The 17721-nt window shown below is 37.8% G+C and overlaps 1 long non-coding RNA gene across 1 annotated transcript; it reads left to right on the top strand.

The window, feature by feature from the left end:
- The first annotated feature begins 4678 nt into the window (after window positions 1-4678).
- On the top strand, window positions 4679-6353 carry LOC138407027 (uncharacterized). The gene is made up of 2 exons (XR_011240425.1): window positions 4679-4840; window positions 6035-6353. It is a non-coding gene; the product is annotated as an uncharacterized lncRNA (long non-coding RNA).
- The last annotated feature ends 11368 nt before the right edge of the window (window positions 6354-17721 follow it).

Raw genomic sequence — 17721 nt, forward strand, 5'->3', positions numbered from 1 at the left:
ACTATCCCAATAAGGATTTCCCTAAAATTAAAAAAAATATTTTAAAACATACTCAGAAATTTCAATTACTTATGAATTTTTTACAACTTTAAAATAATTTTTTCTCCTTAAAATACACATCCCACTCTCAAACAATGAGAATTAAACTTTACAAATATATTTTATCCACTAATTAACCAAAAAATGGTAAATACACTGAGATTCTCAGACGTTTTGTTTTAACCACGATAAATAGGAACACGTGTGAGCAAGACTTCCCCCCCAAAATACATTACAAAACACAATAGAATGAAATACCACAATAAAATGAAATACTTGTTCTACTACTACTACTACTACTACTACTCCTACTACTACTTATGGTGAGTATACTGATGACATGATGCTATTGTGATTGTTAATAACAGTATGTAACAATAATACTATATAATGATAATATTTATAATAATATAGTAGAAATATGTGTTGTGCTTCTGCTGCTGCTTCATTGGAAAAAAAAACTTTCAGCCACTTGGCCCTGTCCAAGATGAAACACTAAAACACTTGACTTCGGCTAACAATAGTCTTTGGCTTCCACTGACTGCATTTCCATTGGATTTGCACTCAAAATCACTGCTTTTTAATGCTTTGTGAGTGTGGGAATCATGGGGTTTGTGACTTGATCAGGTGGGTGCAATGGTTTTTTTTGTCCACCAGATGGAGGTCATTGACCACTGATCACAACAGTTTTTTCAAGCTTCAACATCTTGAATCAACTTTATCAGTCTTCAAGTCAAGTCAACTTGTCACTTATCAATAATGTCATGTGTGCAGGAAATACAGAGAATTGAAATAGTGTTTCCCTCTTCCCGCACATTATTTTTTATTATTATTATTATTATTATTATTATTATTATCATTGTTATTATCATTACTATTACTATTATTTATCCAATTTAATTTAAATCAATTGAAACAATTCCTAAAAAAGTTAGACATTTTTTTAAACAAAATCACTTTCCTCACCTCTCTTCCCTCATGAAAGTGAGGGAGTAGGGGGAGGCAGAGTTCACAGCCCGAACTGGCGGGGGAGGGCTTAGCCCGGCCGGCTTCTCTCCCTGACTCTGCGCCCCTTATTATATGAATGGTATAAAAAAATATGAAAAGGAGGATTCTAAACCAAATCACTTTTATGAATGCTTTTTTTTTTTTAATAAACGAATGAATTAATAAGGAGATATTTTAAATTTTATTCCTAATTCTATTTTACAACTCAAACTACATTATAAACAATATTTTACATACAACAACAAGTTTTAAACTTGTACAAAATAACGTTTTCCTCTGATTGGCTCCACTACTCCCAAAGGATCATGGGAGTTGATTAAATAAAGAATTTTTCTCCATTCATTTCCCTTATATCAACCACCAATCCTCAAAAAAAGTTGGAATCATAAACAAATTACTGTCCCAATAAGGATTTCCCTAAAATTAAAAAAAATATTTTCAAACATACTCAGAAATTTCAATTACTTATGAATTTTTTACAACTTTAAAATAATTTTTTCTCCTTAAAATACACATCCCACTCTCAAACAATGAGAATTAAACTTTACAAATATATTTTATCCACTAATTAACCAAAAAATGGTAAATACACTGAGATTCTCAGACGTTTTGTTTTAACCACGATAAATAGGAACACGTGTGAGCAAGACTTCCCCCCCAAAATACATTACAAAACACAATAGAATGAAATACCACAATAAAATGAAATACTTGTTCTACTACTACTACTACTTATGGTGAGTATACTGATGACATGATGCTATTGTGATTGTTAATAACAGTATGTAACAATAATACTATATAATGATAATATTTATAATAATATAGTAGAAATATGTGTTCTGCTGCTGCTTCATTGGAGAAAAAAAAACATTCAGCCCCTCTGCCCTGTCCAAGATGAAACACTAAAACATTTGACTTCGGCTAACAATAGTCTTTGGCTTCCACTGACTGCATTTCCACTGGATTTGCACTCAAAATAACTGCTTTTTAATGCTTTGTGAGTGTGGGAATCATGGGGATTGTGACTTGATCAGGTGGATGCAATGGTTTTTTTTGTCCACCAGATTGAGGTCATTGACCACTGATCACAACAGTTTTTTCAAGCTTCAACATCTTGAATCAACTTTATCAGTGTTCAAGTCAAGTCAACTTTATGATCAATAATGCCATATGTGCAGGACATACAGAGAATTGAAATAGTGTTTCCCTCTTATCCCCGGTGATAACAAGAGTATAAATATTTCAGATATGGCGAGATGAACCAAATGAACGGTATAAATAGAAACAGAATTATCAGTGGAATATCAATAGAAATATGGCAATGTGAACAGAATTACAGTAAACATATAAATGAGATGCTCTCCAAAAAAAATCCACCACTACAAACGTGCTCCTAACACTATTCTGGAGGAACAATTTGGACTTCCACACTTTTTCACTCCTGACCGTCCCCTATCATTATTATTTTCATTTATTGTTCACTTCATTTGTTGTTGTTGTTGCTGCTTTTTGGTGTGATGTTTTAAATCCATGTTTTATTTTGCTAAACAGGACAACGCCTTGAATACATCGATTTTATTGCATTAATATACAATACATAATACAATCAAATGAAATACGACAATAGAATGAAATACAACAATAGAATGAAATACAACAATAGAATGAAATACTTGTACTTCTACTACTACTACTAATGGTAACCGTACTGATGACATGATGGTCGTGTGTTTGTTAACAACAGTATGTAATAATGTAATAATAACAACACACTTTGGATCTCTCTGTGTGTATGTAATTATAATAACACTATATAATAATCATATTTATAATAATATAGTAGTAATATGGGTCTGTTGTACTGCTGCTACTGCTGCTACATTCACTACTGACCGTCCCATTCGCTTATAATGGAGAGTGTTTTTCCCTGAATATCTCAGGGACCAAAGGTCGTAGCTGCCGGCCACTGCCACCAATGGAAAGAGCACCCCTGAAAATGGGGGGGTAGCCAAAGTCCTGAGTCTCTGGCACCCCGGAAAATAGCGTGTCCACGGAGCCGGACGCGGACACGCTTGGCTATTATCCCCTTACCTAACCCTAACCCCTAACCCTAACCCTAACCCTAACCCACCCACAGACACACACACACACTCATTTATTTATTTTAATAAATATCAATAACTATGTCATTGACGTGTCTTTTTTCTCCCATGTCCCTCTCTCTCTTTCTCTCTCTCATTGCAGGCATCTCTGACTCCAGAACTGAAGGAGTTATTATTATCTGACTTATCATCATTATTATTATTATTATTAACAACAATACTTAATTAATTATTATATGAATTGTTGCTGCTATCATTAATAATCAATAACTTCTTTACACTGTTATTGTTTAAATTTTAACTAGTCAGAGCTGATACCTGATGTTGCTCAAGTGTTCCGGTCTCTCTCGCCTCCCCCTCACCACTGTTTCTCTGCTCTCCCCAACCAGTAGAGGCAGATGACCATCCACATTGAACCTGGTTCTGCTAGAGGTGTCTCCCTGTAAGTGAGGTAGTTTTTACTCTTCACAGTTGCCAAAGTGCTTGCTGATTGTGGGAACTGTTAGGTTTCTCTATATTAAGCAAGATTTTAAGGTCTTGACCTTCTATGTAAAGTTCCTTGAGATAATATATATTATCATTTGGCGCTATACAAATAAAATTGAATTGAATTGAATAGGTGATGGGAAAATAATAACAATAATTAATTGAGCAGTAGTATCGCAATATATTCAGTAAACTGTACAAAAATAATAATATGTTTTTTCTTCTTTCATGAACATATTTTCCACTTCATATTATGCACACATAAAATTAACAAAACATTCATAGCATCTGTAAACAATACTATATAACAACACTCAAGCATACTATCTATATAACAACAGATCTGAACTGTGTTTGTTCTCAAGTGGGTTGTTTTATACATTTTTAATAACGTTATACGGATCACATTATAGCGTGACATGTTTCTGGTTAAGATTAAAAGTATGCTGACAGAAATTTCATGCGTGCCCCTTTAAGGGACTAGTGACACTACAGGCAGGGCCTGCGTGATGCTGCAGCAGAGACCTGATGGAGAGAGCAGAGGAGAAAATGGAGAAAAACGAGCTGCGATTAATAAGCAGAAAAAGAGTGAAAAAAGTTGATTTAGCAGTTGAAAAATATAACTTACCTGGTCGGGAACTGACGGGGATTTTATGAGAACTAAGTCACACTGGTTTTGGTGAGTTTTGTTTTTATTTTCTTGCAATTTTGCTGCGTTGTACCTTTTTAGCGGAAAGCTAATGCTAAAAACGTAGCTATTCACAAGGAAATGCTCCGTCATAACCTGTTTATCAGTAAATTTTTTGGGTTTATGAAGACTGTGAATGTTACAAAAGTGTCTGTAAGCTGTATAAATGAAAGGTATGCGCTGTAGTTTGTGTGGGAGACGGAGCCGTGAGTTGAAAGAGACCGCTCCGCTGCCATTTTGAGACGAAAAAACACCGTAGCAGTAACGTTACAAGTCAGAAACTGTGAAACATTTATTTGTGTGATTTGAGGATTTAAAAAGAGATTATTTGTGTTTATGACCTGTTACACAGGTCAGGTTTTTTGCTCGGTTTGAAGCTGGGTCGGAGCAAGGACTGTGCACACACAGACGGGATTCAAGATGGCGAGCCAGACCCAGACCTTCACCTTCAACTCATCTACTCCTTCGCGCTAGTGAGGAAATCTTCGGCTTATGGTGACTCGCCGCCAGAGTGGTAGGAGTATCAGGAACTAGTTTGATCTGAACTGATTGATTTATTATTATTTTCGGACTAAATCGAACTGAAACTTTTCATTGAACCGAACACTTGAACTCATGTTGAACTCGATTCGAAAGTGTCATACTTTTATTTGCATGTTGAGTTCATATTTTCTGAGTGTGATTGGAAATGATTGTGGTCCACTTTGATTTGATTATGTAACTGAAGGTATTCTCTTACATTTAAAAGAAAGGGAAAAAAGAGTTAACTCAGGAGGAAAAATTCTAAAAATAGATGCAACCTAGGAGAAAAAAGACTGGTTTAACTTAACTTAGATTAGCTTTACTGAAATAAACTAGGAGAACTAAAGAACGAAAGGAAAGAGTGAAATACTCTTTTCAATTATACTTGCCTTAGTATTAGGAACCTGCAGGGTATTTGTTTTGTTTTCTGTACTGTATTTTATATGTGTGTTTTGCATTCAGTAAATTGCCGGCCTTTTGTACTTAGAGCAACGGTCTCTGGTGTGATTATTCTTGCTTCCCACTCCTTAGAACCTAGAACTGGTCCAGTGGCGCAGTAAGTGGGGTGATACCGGTGCTACAAATTCAATTCAATTTTATTTGTATAGCGCCAAATGATAATATACATTATCTCAAGGAGCTTTACATAGAAGGTCAAGACATTAAAATATTGTTTGATATAGAGAAACCTAACAGTTCCCACAATGAGCAAGCACTTTGGTGACTGTGAAGAGTAAAAACTCCCTCACTTACAGGGAGAAACCTCTAGCAGAACCAGGTTCAATGTGGACGGTCATCTGCCTCTACTGGTTGGGGTGAGCAGAGAAAAATGGGGAGAGAAGAGAAACAGTGGGGAGGGGGAGGCGAGAGACCGGAACACTTGAGCACCATCAGGTATCAGCTCTGACTAGTTAAAATGTAAACGATAACAGTGTAAAGAAGTTATTGATTATTAATGATAGCAGCAACAATTCATATAATAATTAATTAAGTATTGTGGAGAAGTGCTCTGTGGATGATGGGAGTTTCCCCAGCAGTCTAGACCTATAGCAGCTTAAGGGATGGTTCAGGACTCACCTGATCCAGCCAGGCTTTATCAAAAAGGAATGTTTTAAGTTTAACTTTAAATGCACAGAAGGTGTCTGCCTGGTAGCTGAATGCTCTACCTCATGTTCTACTCTTACAGACTCTTGGAACCACACGAGAGCCTGTGTTTTGGGAACGAAAACACCTACTGTCTTCACCTACTGTAGATGGTTGAGAGAGAGTCTGAGCCAGGGACAGTAAATATGGTTGAGGTTCCATCAATAAGGTGAGTAATTAAAAATGTGATACCTTACAATATACTGTGATGTAAACTGTGTTCTGAGAATGTTTTGGAAATCTGTGGGGATTTATGTAGGTAACATTAATTTGACAACCTTTACCATTTCTATTGGGGATTTCACGGCTATGCTCAGTATCAAATTCTAAATCCACATTAAAAAATTGGGGGGTAAAAAAAATGAAAAGATGAGGAGGGCAGTTGATTTTCATGTGATTTTTACTATGTTGTAGACTGGTTTGTTTTAAATGTCCCCAGGCAAAATGGAACGTGCGTAACTTGTAGGTACTACAGTACCAGTATAGTGCCTGGAAAAGATAATATTGGTTACATGCATGATGCCTCGAGCTGCAACTGACAAGTAACACAGAAAGTGAGGGTAAACAAATGCACGTAAGAGGCATTGTCATCATCCACAGGGTCTTCTCCTGTGTCTTTTCACTCTGTAATGTGTATACTGATGACTGCCGCAGCTGGCATGACAACAGATTACTTTTCAAATTTGCTGATGACTCTGTGACAGTCAGTCTCCTCCATGCGGATGAGAACAGCCATGGTCCCATTGTGGATTGCGAATCTGTATTGTTGTGACTGCCTTTTTACTACTAAATGTGACAAAAACCAAGGACATGAGTTTTAGGCATCAGCCCTCAAACTCTCAGAGTACTATCATCAAGGGGCAGGTGGTAGACTTTGTAAAGAACTACGGTACAAGTACCATGGGATGATTATTAACTATGATCTCTCTGATGACTATGTCCCTGATGATGGCTGTTTGTATTACGGATAGCATGTGGCTGATCCTTTATTCAGTAGAACATGTAGTAACATGTCCATGTTCCATGCTGTTTATTTAAAAATAATTTACTTGTCTTCTTGTACAATGCTCAATGATATAGATATCCATTCCAGATTTCTGCATCATACCTTGGAATTGTATCCATAATTAATTATGAAAATAAATCCAGTTTATGATTTGTGATATATGACAATTTGATTCTGACTGATCATAATTCAAGGTCAGCTTTAATTTGCCTCAATTCAAGATACCTTAAATTAAGTTTAAAGTTAGAATGTCATTGTGGAAATCCTGAACTAGAATTGTGACTAATGAAGCATTGTGTTAGTTCATGCAGGACACGGAGTCATGTGCTCAGCTATACCGATAGGTTTATGGGTGCTCGTCAGTCACCCACCAATCACAGCCCATTCTCTCACCAAAGCGGTCCCTTTAAATACGACCTCATCCTCACTGATCCCTGCGAAGCTCTAACACTTTTAGCACTGTAATGGAAATTTTACATTCGTGTATGTATAATTGCATAAACAGACATGTATGTGGAGGACTGACCAAATGGTTGATTGTTCATCTAAAAGGGCAACTTTAAGGTTTACTGTGGTGGCTTAAGAGACTTGAGTTTAATGGCCTCGAGAAACCACAACTTTATGGTATCTCGTATCTCTGATTGGGATCAAACAACTGGGATCTCACAGGGGGGGAGTCATCCACAGAACATGTAAACAAAAGGACAGGATGTCTCCTCCACTGAGTGAAAATACAGAAGGGTAATATATACCTTTGCATGCTTAGTGGGAGGGGGCTGTGAGTTATAAGAACACAGATTCTCCTATGTTCTTTGCTCATTTGTGCATGTCAATCAGGTGATGTGTACTAATGAGTCCATCTGCAGATGGTGAATTAAACTTAAAAAAAGAAGTGTTTGACTTTGTGCTTGTTTCACAGAAACTGCCACCACAGCACCGAGTCCAAACACGGTTGTGGTAAATCATCTTAAACAAAAGTACCTTGCCTGCTACGCCCACTGGGCGCTCTGCATATGTCCCCTGTTTTATCTCAGCACACTGCTCGGCTAACCAGGGAACATCCAAAGAATGGAGCCTTCAGCGCCAATCATAACTGTGTCCCCATTTGCAACAAATGGGTAAAGCATGACAAAGGGTTCCTGACTGAACTCGGAATTAAATGGTTAATATCTGAAACTATAATAGTTCAACTGAATTGTAGATATCTAATGTCATTTTAATTCTACCATTACCTGTCTTGACATGTACTGTAGATGCTTGAGAGAGTGTCTGAGCCAGGGACAGTAGACATCACTGAGGTTCCATCAATAATGTGAGTATTGAAACACATGATATTTTACAATATACTGTGATGCAGATTCTCAGAAAGTTACAGAAATTTGTGGGGAAAAATTGTTTGCAGATGCTATGAATGTCGTGTTAATTTCTGACACTCAGTTCACATTTATAGAGTTGGCTTGTTTTGTCAAGAAATCATCCATGTAAATTAAAAGAACATGGAACAAATTATTTATCATGTATTGCTATATTTATTTCTTTACCATTTTCACTTTCAGTGTGGCCAGAGGCATTATGTTTTCAGCTTATCCATCCATCTGTCTGTCCCATTCATGTGAAAGCGATATCTCATGAACAACTACATCATGTAAGTCAAAGGTCGAAAGGTCAAGCTCACTTGACTTTGCATTGTTTTGAATACAAAGGAAATATCATTACATGTGGCACAAACATTCACTTGGCCTCAATGATGACTTGAATAGAATTCAGTTGTCAAAGATCAAATGGCAAGGTCACTAGGACCTCACAAAGCACACTTCTTGCCTTGTAAATGCGATACGCGCAGTACCTCAAAGTAATGGTTAATATTTACCAGTGTGTTAGGTGAATGTGTATATGTGCTCAGGAAACAATTTGTAATACGGTCTGTTCATGTAGCGTGAAGTAATATTGATAATTACATGACGACGATTAAGTTAACATAAGGCACATCAATCTCCTGCAATGCTAACTGTGCGCTGTCTGTGGAATAGTAGTACACCGTGGCTGTGGAAAAACTATGTGACTAGTGTTGTTGCAAGCAGTCTATTTTAAATTGATTTTTTCAGAAATAATTGCGTTACTGAGTGTACTGTTCTAAATTGTGAGTTGCAATATATTATCAGTATATTAGAAGTAAGCCGAGTTAAAGAATATTTTGTGAAATGCTATATTTGTTTATCTTACATGCTTATGTTTACTTTATTACTGGTATCCAAAGTTGTTTAATGAATGCAGGTGCTAGGTCACAGATTAGACATGTTAAATGTCTGTTTGGATGTACATTGTCTATAGTAATATTTCAGTATAGTCTATTGACGTATGTAATATTTCAGTTCTGTAGATATTCAGCAGTAATTGTACACATTGTGGCATTTGTATTTACAGTAGGTGGTTACCCTGATAATGAGTCATAATACACATGATCTGAGAAAAGTATGTGTCCATTTATCGTTCATTCAAATACTCCCTTTTTCAGGTATTTTACACTAGAAAAACAGCTTCCGGCTATGGCGACCTGAATGTAGTTGTGCTTCCTGGGTCCCAGGGGGAACCTCTACTTAAAACTTGGGGCCCCTGGGTGGTTTTGGGCTCGAACTGAGGTAGGAGGTAGGTGGAAAAAATTTGATCTTTTGACCTGCAACACCCAGAGCTTTAATAACACATAGGGAGCCTTCTGGGGTGAGAGGAGAGGCAGTGTGCAAAATGTCAGAGCTCTAGCTGGTCAGGGGCCCAAACTGCGAATCTTTGATATCATCTACATTTGCCACTGCCTGTTTATATCTTTGAATGACTTCTATTTTTGATATTTTATATTTCATGTTGAATGCTGTTTGCACCGGGGATAAGAGGGAAACGCTATTTCAATTCTCTGTATTTCCTGCACATATGTCATTATTGATCATAAAGTTGACTTGACTTGAACACTGATAAAGTTGATTCAAGATGTTGAATCTAGGAAAAACTGTTGTGATCCGTGGTCAATGACCTCCATCTAGTGGACGAAAAAAACCATTGCACCCACTTTATCAAGTCACAATCCCCATTATTCCTACACTCACAAACCATTAAAAAGCAATGATTTCGAGTGCAAATCCAATGGAAATGCAGTCAGTGGAAACCAAAGACTATTGTTAGCAGTAGTCAAGTGTTTTAGTGTTTCATCTTGGACACTGCCTTTGTTATTTGTCTGTAGCCATGTCCAAACTCTTCCACAAAGGGCCGAGTGGCTGAATGTTTTCTTGCCAATTCAAGATTCAACAATTTTTACTGTCAAATACACACAAGAACACACACGTTCCCCTGTGAATTGAAATTCTTGTGCTGTCCTTTCTGGAATACCAGGGGACCAAAATTGACATTCAAATACAATATTTACATCAAATACAATGAGAATATGAAACATGTTTAAGAGTAAGGTGAAAACAAGGGTAATGAGGTGAGTAGGGTGAGTATTGTGCAAAACTGAGCAGTGCAAATGTATGCAATGTAAATGTAAACAGTACATTTGGAAATAGTTTAATAATGGAGCTAGCTCTCCTGTGAACCCTGCCTGCGGTGGTAAATGCTCTGCAGAGAGGGCAGTGAGTTCTTGATGATTTTTTCTGCTGTCTTCGCCACTCTCTGCAGGCGTTTGCGGTCCATAGTAGATGTGCTGTCGTACCACACGGTGATGCAGCTGGTCAATATGCTCTCAATGATGCAGCTGTAGAAGTTGCTGAGGATCTTAGGAGTCATCCCAAACTTCCTCAGCCTCCTCAGGAAGTACAGCCGCTGTTGAGCCTTCATGACTAGCTGTGTGGTGTTTAATGTCCAGGTGAGGTCCTCACTGAAGTGGACCCCGAGGTATTTAAAGCTGAAATGAATGAAGCAGCAGCAGCACAACAGACACATATTACTACTATATTATTATTACTTTGGCTACCCCCCCATTTTCAGGGGTGCTCTTTCCGTTGGTGGCAGTGCCCGGCAGCTATGACCTTCGGTCCCTGAGATATTCAGGGAAAACACTCCCCATTATAAGCGAATGGGATGGTCAGTAGTGAAAGTTTCACCAAGTGTGGAGGCCCAAATCGTTCCTCCAGAATAGTGATAGGAGCATGTTTCAGGTCATTTGTAGTCTTGGTGGTGGTGGTTTATAGTGGTGGATTTGTTTTGGAGAGCATCACATTTATATTTGTACTGTAATTCTGTTCATACTACCATAATTATATTCCACTGATAATTCTGTTTATATTTATACTGTTCATCCTGCCATATCTGCCATATTTATACTCTTGATATGGTCTAGATTTGACACTGCCTCTGTGTGGCACAAAGCAACTGGAAACAGTGGCTCTGCCTGCACAAAAGCACTGGAGATGACGAAAGAAGCTTCGAGCCACTTTGTGAAGAAAGGTTCATCTTCTGAACTAAAGTTGCAATTTTAAGCTTCTCTCGCCATCTCCAATGCTTTTGTGCACGCAGAGCCACTGTTTTCAGCTGTTTTGTGCACACAGAGCCACTTTATGAATAAATCACATGATGACCAGTGGAGAGACCTTGGACCATCATTTCAGACAGTCAGTGACTGGCATTTAACCATGACGCCTGATCTATTCACCTTGCATGAATGCTTTCAGTTTCAAATTTTCTCCAAATCAGTGTTTTCCTGCCACACGATCATTGTATGTGGTTGATGACTATCTCCATTCTCATATCATGTTGTCAAACCAATCAGATGTTCTCCTGCTTGTAGACTTGCCAGAAATGCTGTGGGCAAAGGACAAATACGATGTGGGCCTCATCAGAAACTGTGACCCAGTTACAATTACCCCAAAATCTGAATATCGACCATGTAAACAATGGTACCCAGTCAGACAGGAAGTTGTGGATAGGATACGCCCTGTTTTTGCATCTCTCTTGCAGGCTGGTGTAATTATCCCCTGCCCTGATTCGCCAGTCCATACTCCACTGTTTCCAGTTAAGAAAATCAGAGTGTTGTATATTGGGGTAGCGATGATGTGAAGATGATGAAGGAATCGCCGATTGACACCGTTTGATTGTTTGAAAGGTTTATTACAAAAAGTTCAGCATCAATACAAGCACTGCAATCTGCCTGGAGAGAGATCTGGGGCCAATGTGAATCTCTTCTCCCTAACAGCTTCAACTCCCTAACCCTAACCCTAACCCTAACCCTAATGCATTAATGTATACATTCAGTTTTTCTCAGAAAACCTAAACTTATAGGCCTCTGAATTCCTCAGGACCTATGGGCCTCAAACTCAGAGATCAGCTTCCTTTAAAGAGAACACAACACATGACATTTCAGACACCACAAGAGATAAAGGTCAACCTATTGAGTGGTGATTTGTGCAGGATTTGAAGGCTGTGAATGACGCTGTAATTGCTCGATCACCCATTGTTCCCAACCCGTACACGTTGCTTTCCCAAATTCCGCCTGATGCAGAGTGGTTTTCGGTTGTAGATTTATCCGATGCTTTTTTTAAACGTTCCTGTCCACAAGGACAGCCAGTACTGGTTTGCTTTTAACTTTGAAAACAAGGCCTACACATTCAGACGCCTTTGTCGAGGCTACTGTGAGCCTACTTCTCTGCTAAACTTGACCCAGTGGCAGCTGGCCCTCCACAAAGCTTGTGTGCAGTGGCCGCCTGTGAAAAAGCAGTTCTTGCCTCACGTGACATCGTAGGCTACTCTGACTTGACACTTCTTGTTACTCATGCTGTGTCTCTCATTCTCACAGAACAGAAGACCTCACATCTTTCTGCTGCTAGCTGTTCTTCTTGATATGCCCAACATCACAGTGAAACGCTGTTCAACCTTGAATCCAGCCACGCTTCTCCCGCTTCCAGATGACGGGTGGAGAACACAACTGTGTTGCTGAACTACAAGTCCAGTGTTCACCACAACCTGACCTTTCTGATGAACTATGACTTGATTCTGTATGTAAATGGGTCCGCCTCACGTGAACCCGGTCTCTGGTACTAACTTTGTTGGTTTTTCTGTCTATTCTGATAGTGACATTCTCTTCTCTGGTCCTTTTCCTCATCACCTCTCAGCCCAGGCAGCAGAACTCATTGTGCTCACTGAAAGCATGCAAATTGGCTACTGGTAAAACACTCACAGTTTACAAAGACTCCGGATATGCATTTGGTTTCACTCATGATTTTGGTGCTCTCTGCAGGCACAGGTAATTTTTGGTTGTTCACCATGGCCTCACCATTAGAAGGTAAATCTCACTGCTTAGTGATGGTCAACATGTGGTCAAAATGGGTTGAAGCCTTTCCTGCTTCAAAACAAACTGCAAGTGTAGTCACCAAAGCACTGTTACAAGACATCATTCCACAATGGGGGATTCCTAGCAGAATCTAAAGTGACAAAGCTGTCAAACAACTCAGCTCTCATCTAGGAATGGATGTGCGAACACACTGTGCATATCATCCAGCCAGTGGCGGAGCTTTGGAACGAGAAAATGCACACTCAAAACGAAGCTCGCAAAGTGCTGTGAAGACAGAGGTCTCACATGGACAAAGGTCCTGCCTCTGGTGCTGATGTATATGAGGATGAGAAAACGAACCAGGTCTAACCTTTCACCTTATGAGATTCTTTTTGCAACTCCTCCCCACATTGGTGCGGGTCTTTCACCCTCTCCACTTCCCGCCACAGACTTGTGTGATATGCATGATATGTTGTCCTATTGTTCTAACCTGACTAATGCTCTTTCAGACATCAGGAAACAGGTGACATCTTCCCTTCCTCATCCAGTGACTGAACCACTTCACGACCCCCGTCCAGGCGACTTCGTGGTGGTCAAAGACTTTCGGAGAAAGAACTGGCGCTCACTCAGGTGGCAAGGCCCCTACCAGGTGCTACTCACAACCCACACTGCAGTGCTGAGAGAGCCACCTGGATCCACACTAACCATTGCAAAGGAGTACTGGCTCCATCTGAACAGCTGACGCCTCCAGCTGAAACCACACACACTGATACTCCCACAGGTTGAGAATCACAGAGAGTGTCGTGTGATTAGCACATGAGCGTTCTGCCACAACAGTTGTCTCTTATGTTTCCTGTTTACCTGACTGTATAAAACCTTCTTCTTTCCCTATTCGGAGTTGTTCCACTCTGAGCATTCATGCTAAGTGTGAAACCCTCTGCAGAGCTTTCTATTAAATGACCTAAAGACAACTGTCTGAGAAACTCTTTATTTTACATCTCAAGATAAATTTCCACCACAAGTGTAACCACCTACTGTAAATACAAATGCCACAATGTGAAATTACAAGTGCAATAAGTACAAACATTTTTTTTTAACATAAAGAGTAATTGACGTTTGGAAAGAATTCAATCCTAAGGGAAGACTATACATTTTTCTCAGCACCACATCAAATATACTCCAGGATAGATAATTTTTTCATGTTCAGTTAGGACAGTTATAGGATCGAAAATTGTGAAATTGGAGTGAGAGACATATCAGACCATAGTCCTGTATATATGACTCTGGCTATGTCAAGAGAACAAAAATCAACACTTTGGAGGCTAAATATAAATGTATTAAAAGGACAAATGAAGGAAGAGTTTATTAAAGAAATTCAGTTATATGTGAGGGAGAATGATAATGGTGAGGTGTCTCCCTCGGTGCTGTGGGACGCGTGTAAAGCTGTGATTAGAGGACAACGAATTGCTAAATCAACATACTTGAAAAGGCAAACACAGGAAAAACTCAATAAATTAGAATCAGAGCTTAAAAAATTGGAAAAAGAACATAAAAAAAATGTGGACGAGCGAATAAACCAAAATATCAAAAGAGTTAGAACAGAGGTAAATGACATCTCAGGACAAGAGATTCAAAAAAAGCTGTTGTACATGAAACAGCGATAGTATGACGTGGGAAGTAAATCTACAAAATTGCTGGGCTACAGATTAAAAAGGCATAGGGGCTCAGCTACAAATCTACCAAAATATAAGACAGAAGAGATACATACATGTTTTGAAACATATTATAAGAATCTATATTCCCAACCAAAAATAAATAATAAACATCAGATAGCCACATGGCTGGATTCCTTAAATTTACACAGGGTGGCAGAGGACCAGAATTCAGCTCTGATAAAGGAAATCACAGCAGAAGAAATAAAATGATAAAAAAATAAAATGAAATACTTGTTCTACTACTACTACTACTACTACTTATGGTGAGTATACTGATGACATGATGCTATTGTGATTGTTAATAACAGTATGTAACAATAATACTATATAATGATAATATTTATAATAATATAGTAGAAATATGTGTTGTGCTTCTGCTGCTGCTTCATTGGAAAAAAAAAACATTCAGCCACTCGGCCCTGTCCAAGATGAAACACTAAAACACTTGACTTCGGCTAACAATAGTCTTTGGCTTCCACTGACTGCATTTCCATTGGATTTGCACTCAAAATCACTGCTTTTTAATGCTTTGTGAGTGTGGGAATCATGGGGATTGTGACTTGATCAGGTGGGTGCAATGGTTTTTTTTGTCCACCAGATGGAGGTCATTGACCACTGATCACAACAGTTTTTTCAAGCTTCAACATCTTGAATCAACTTTATCAGTCTTCAAGTCAAGTCAACTTGTCACTTATCAATAATGTCATGTGTGCAGGAAATACAGAGAATTGAAATAGTGTTTCCCTCTTCCCGCACATTATTTTTTATTATTATTATTATTATTATCATTGTTATTATCATTACTATTACTATTATTTATCCAATTTAATTTAAATCAATTGAAACAATTCCTAAAAAAGTTAGACATTTTTTTAAACAAAATCACTTTCCTCACCTCTCTTCCCTCATGAAAGTGAGGGAGTAGGGGGAGGCAGAGTTCACAGCCAGAACAGGCGGGGGAGGGCTTAGCCCGGCCGGCTTCTCTCCCTGACTCTGCGCCCCTTATTATATGAATGGTATAAAAAAATATGAAAAGGAGGATTCTAAACCAAATCACTTTTATGAATGCTTTTTTTTTTTAAATAAACGAATGAATTAATAAGGAGATATTTTAAATTTTATTCCTAATTCTATTTTACAACTCAAACTACATTATAAACAATATTTTACATACAACAACAAGTTTTAAACTTGTACAAAATAACGTTTTCCTCTGATTGGCTCCACTACTCCCAAAGGATCATGGGAGTTGATTAAATAAAGAATTTTTCTCCATTCATTTCCCTTATATCAACCACCAATCCTCAAAAAAAGTTGGAATCATAAACAAATTACTATCCCAATAAGGATTTCCCTAAAATTAAAAAAAATATTTTCAAACATACTCAGAAATTTCAATTACTTATGAATTTTTTACAACTTTAAAATATTTTTTTCTCCTTAAAATACACATCCCACTCTCAAACAATGAGAATTAAACGTTACAAATATATTTTATCCACTAATTAACCAAAAAATGGTAAATACACTGAGATTCTCAGACGTTTTGTTTTAACCACGATAAATAGGAACACGTGTGAGCAAGACTTCCCCCCAAAATACATTATAAAACACAATAGAATGAAATACCACAATAAAATGAAATACTTGTTCTACTACTACTACTACTTATGGTGAGTATACTGATGACATGATGCTATTGTGATTGATAATAACAGTATGTAACAATAATACTATATAATGATAATATTTATAATAATATAGTAGAAATATGTGTTGTGCTTCTGCTGCTGCTTCATTGGAAAAAAAAACTTTCAGCCACTCGGCTCTGTCCAAGATGAAACACTAAAACACTTGACTTCGGCTAACAATAGTCTTTGGCTTCCACTGACTGCATTTCCATTGGATTTGCACTCAAAATCACTGCTTTTTAATGCTTTGTGAGTGTGGGAATCATGGGGATTGTGACTTGATCAGGTGGGTGCAATGGTTTTTTTTGTCCACCAGATGGAGGTCATTGACCACTGATCACAACAGTTTTTTCAAGCTTCAACATCTTGAATCAACTTTATCAGTCTTCAAGTCAAGTCAACTTGTCACTTATCAATAATGTCATGTGTGCAGGAAATACAGAGAATTGAAATAGTGTTTCCCTCTTCCCGCACATTATTTTTTATTATTATTATTATCATTGTTATTATCATTACTATTACTATTATTTATCCAATTTAATTTAAATCAATTGAAACAATTCCTAAAAAAGTTAGACATTTTTTTAAACAAAATCACTTTCCTCACCTCTCTTCCCTCATGAAAGTGAGGGAGTAGGGGGAGGCAGAGTTCACAGCCAGAACAGGCGGGGGAGGGCTTAGCCCGGCCGGCTTCTCTCCCTGACTCTGCGCCCATTATTATATGAATGGTATAAAAAAATATGAAAAGGAGGATTCTAAACCAAATCACTTTTATGAATGCTTTTTTTTTTTAAATAAACGAATGAATTAATAAGGAGATATTTTAAATTTTATTCCTAATTCTATTTTACAACTCAAACTACATTATAAACAATATTTTACATACAACAACAAGTTTTAAACTTGTACAAAATAACGTTTTCCTCTGATTGGCTCCACTACTCCCAAAGGATCATGGGAGTTGATTAAATAAAGAATTTTTCTCCATTCATTTCCCTTATATCAACCACCAATCCTCAAAAAAAGTTGGAATCATAAACAAATTACTATCCCAATAAGGATTTC

The sequence above is a fragment of the Paralichthys olivaceus genome, chromosome 24, assembly GCF_024713975.1.
Source record: "Paralichthys olivaceus isolate ysfri-2021 chromosome 24, ASM2471397v2, whole genome shotgun sequence".
Lineage (NCBI taxonomy): Eukaryota > Metazoa > Chordata > Actinopteri > Pleuronectiformes > Paralichthyidae > Paralichthys > Paralichthys olivaceus.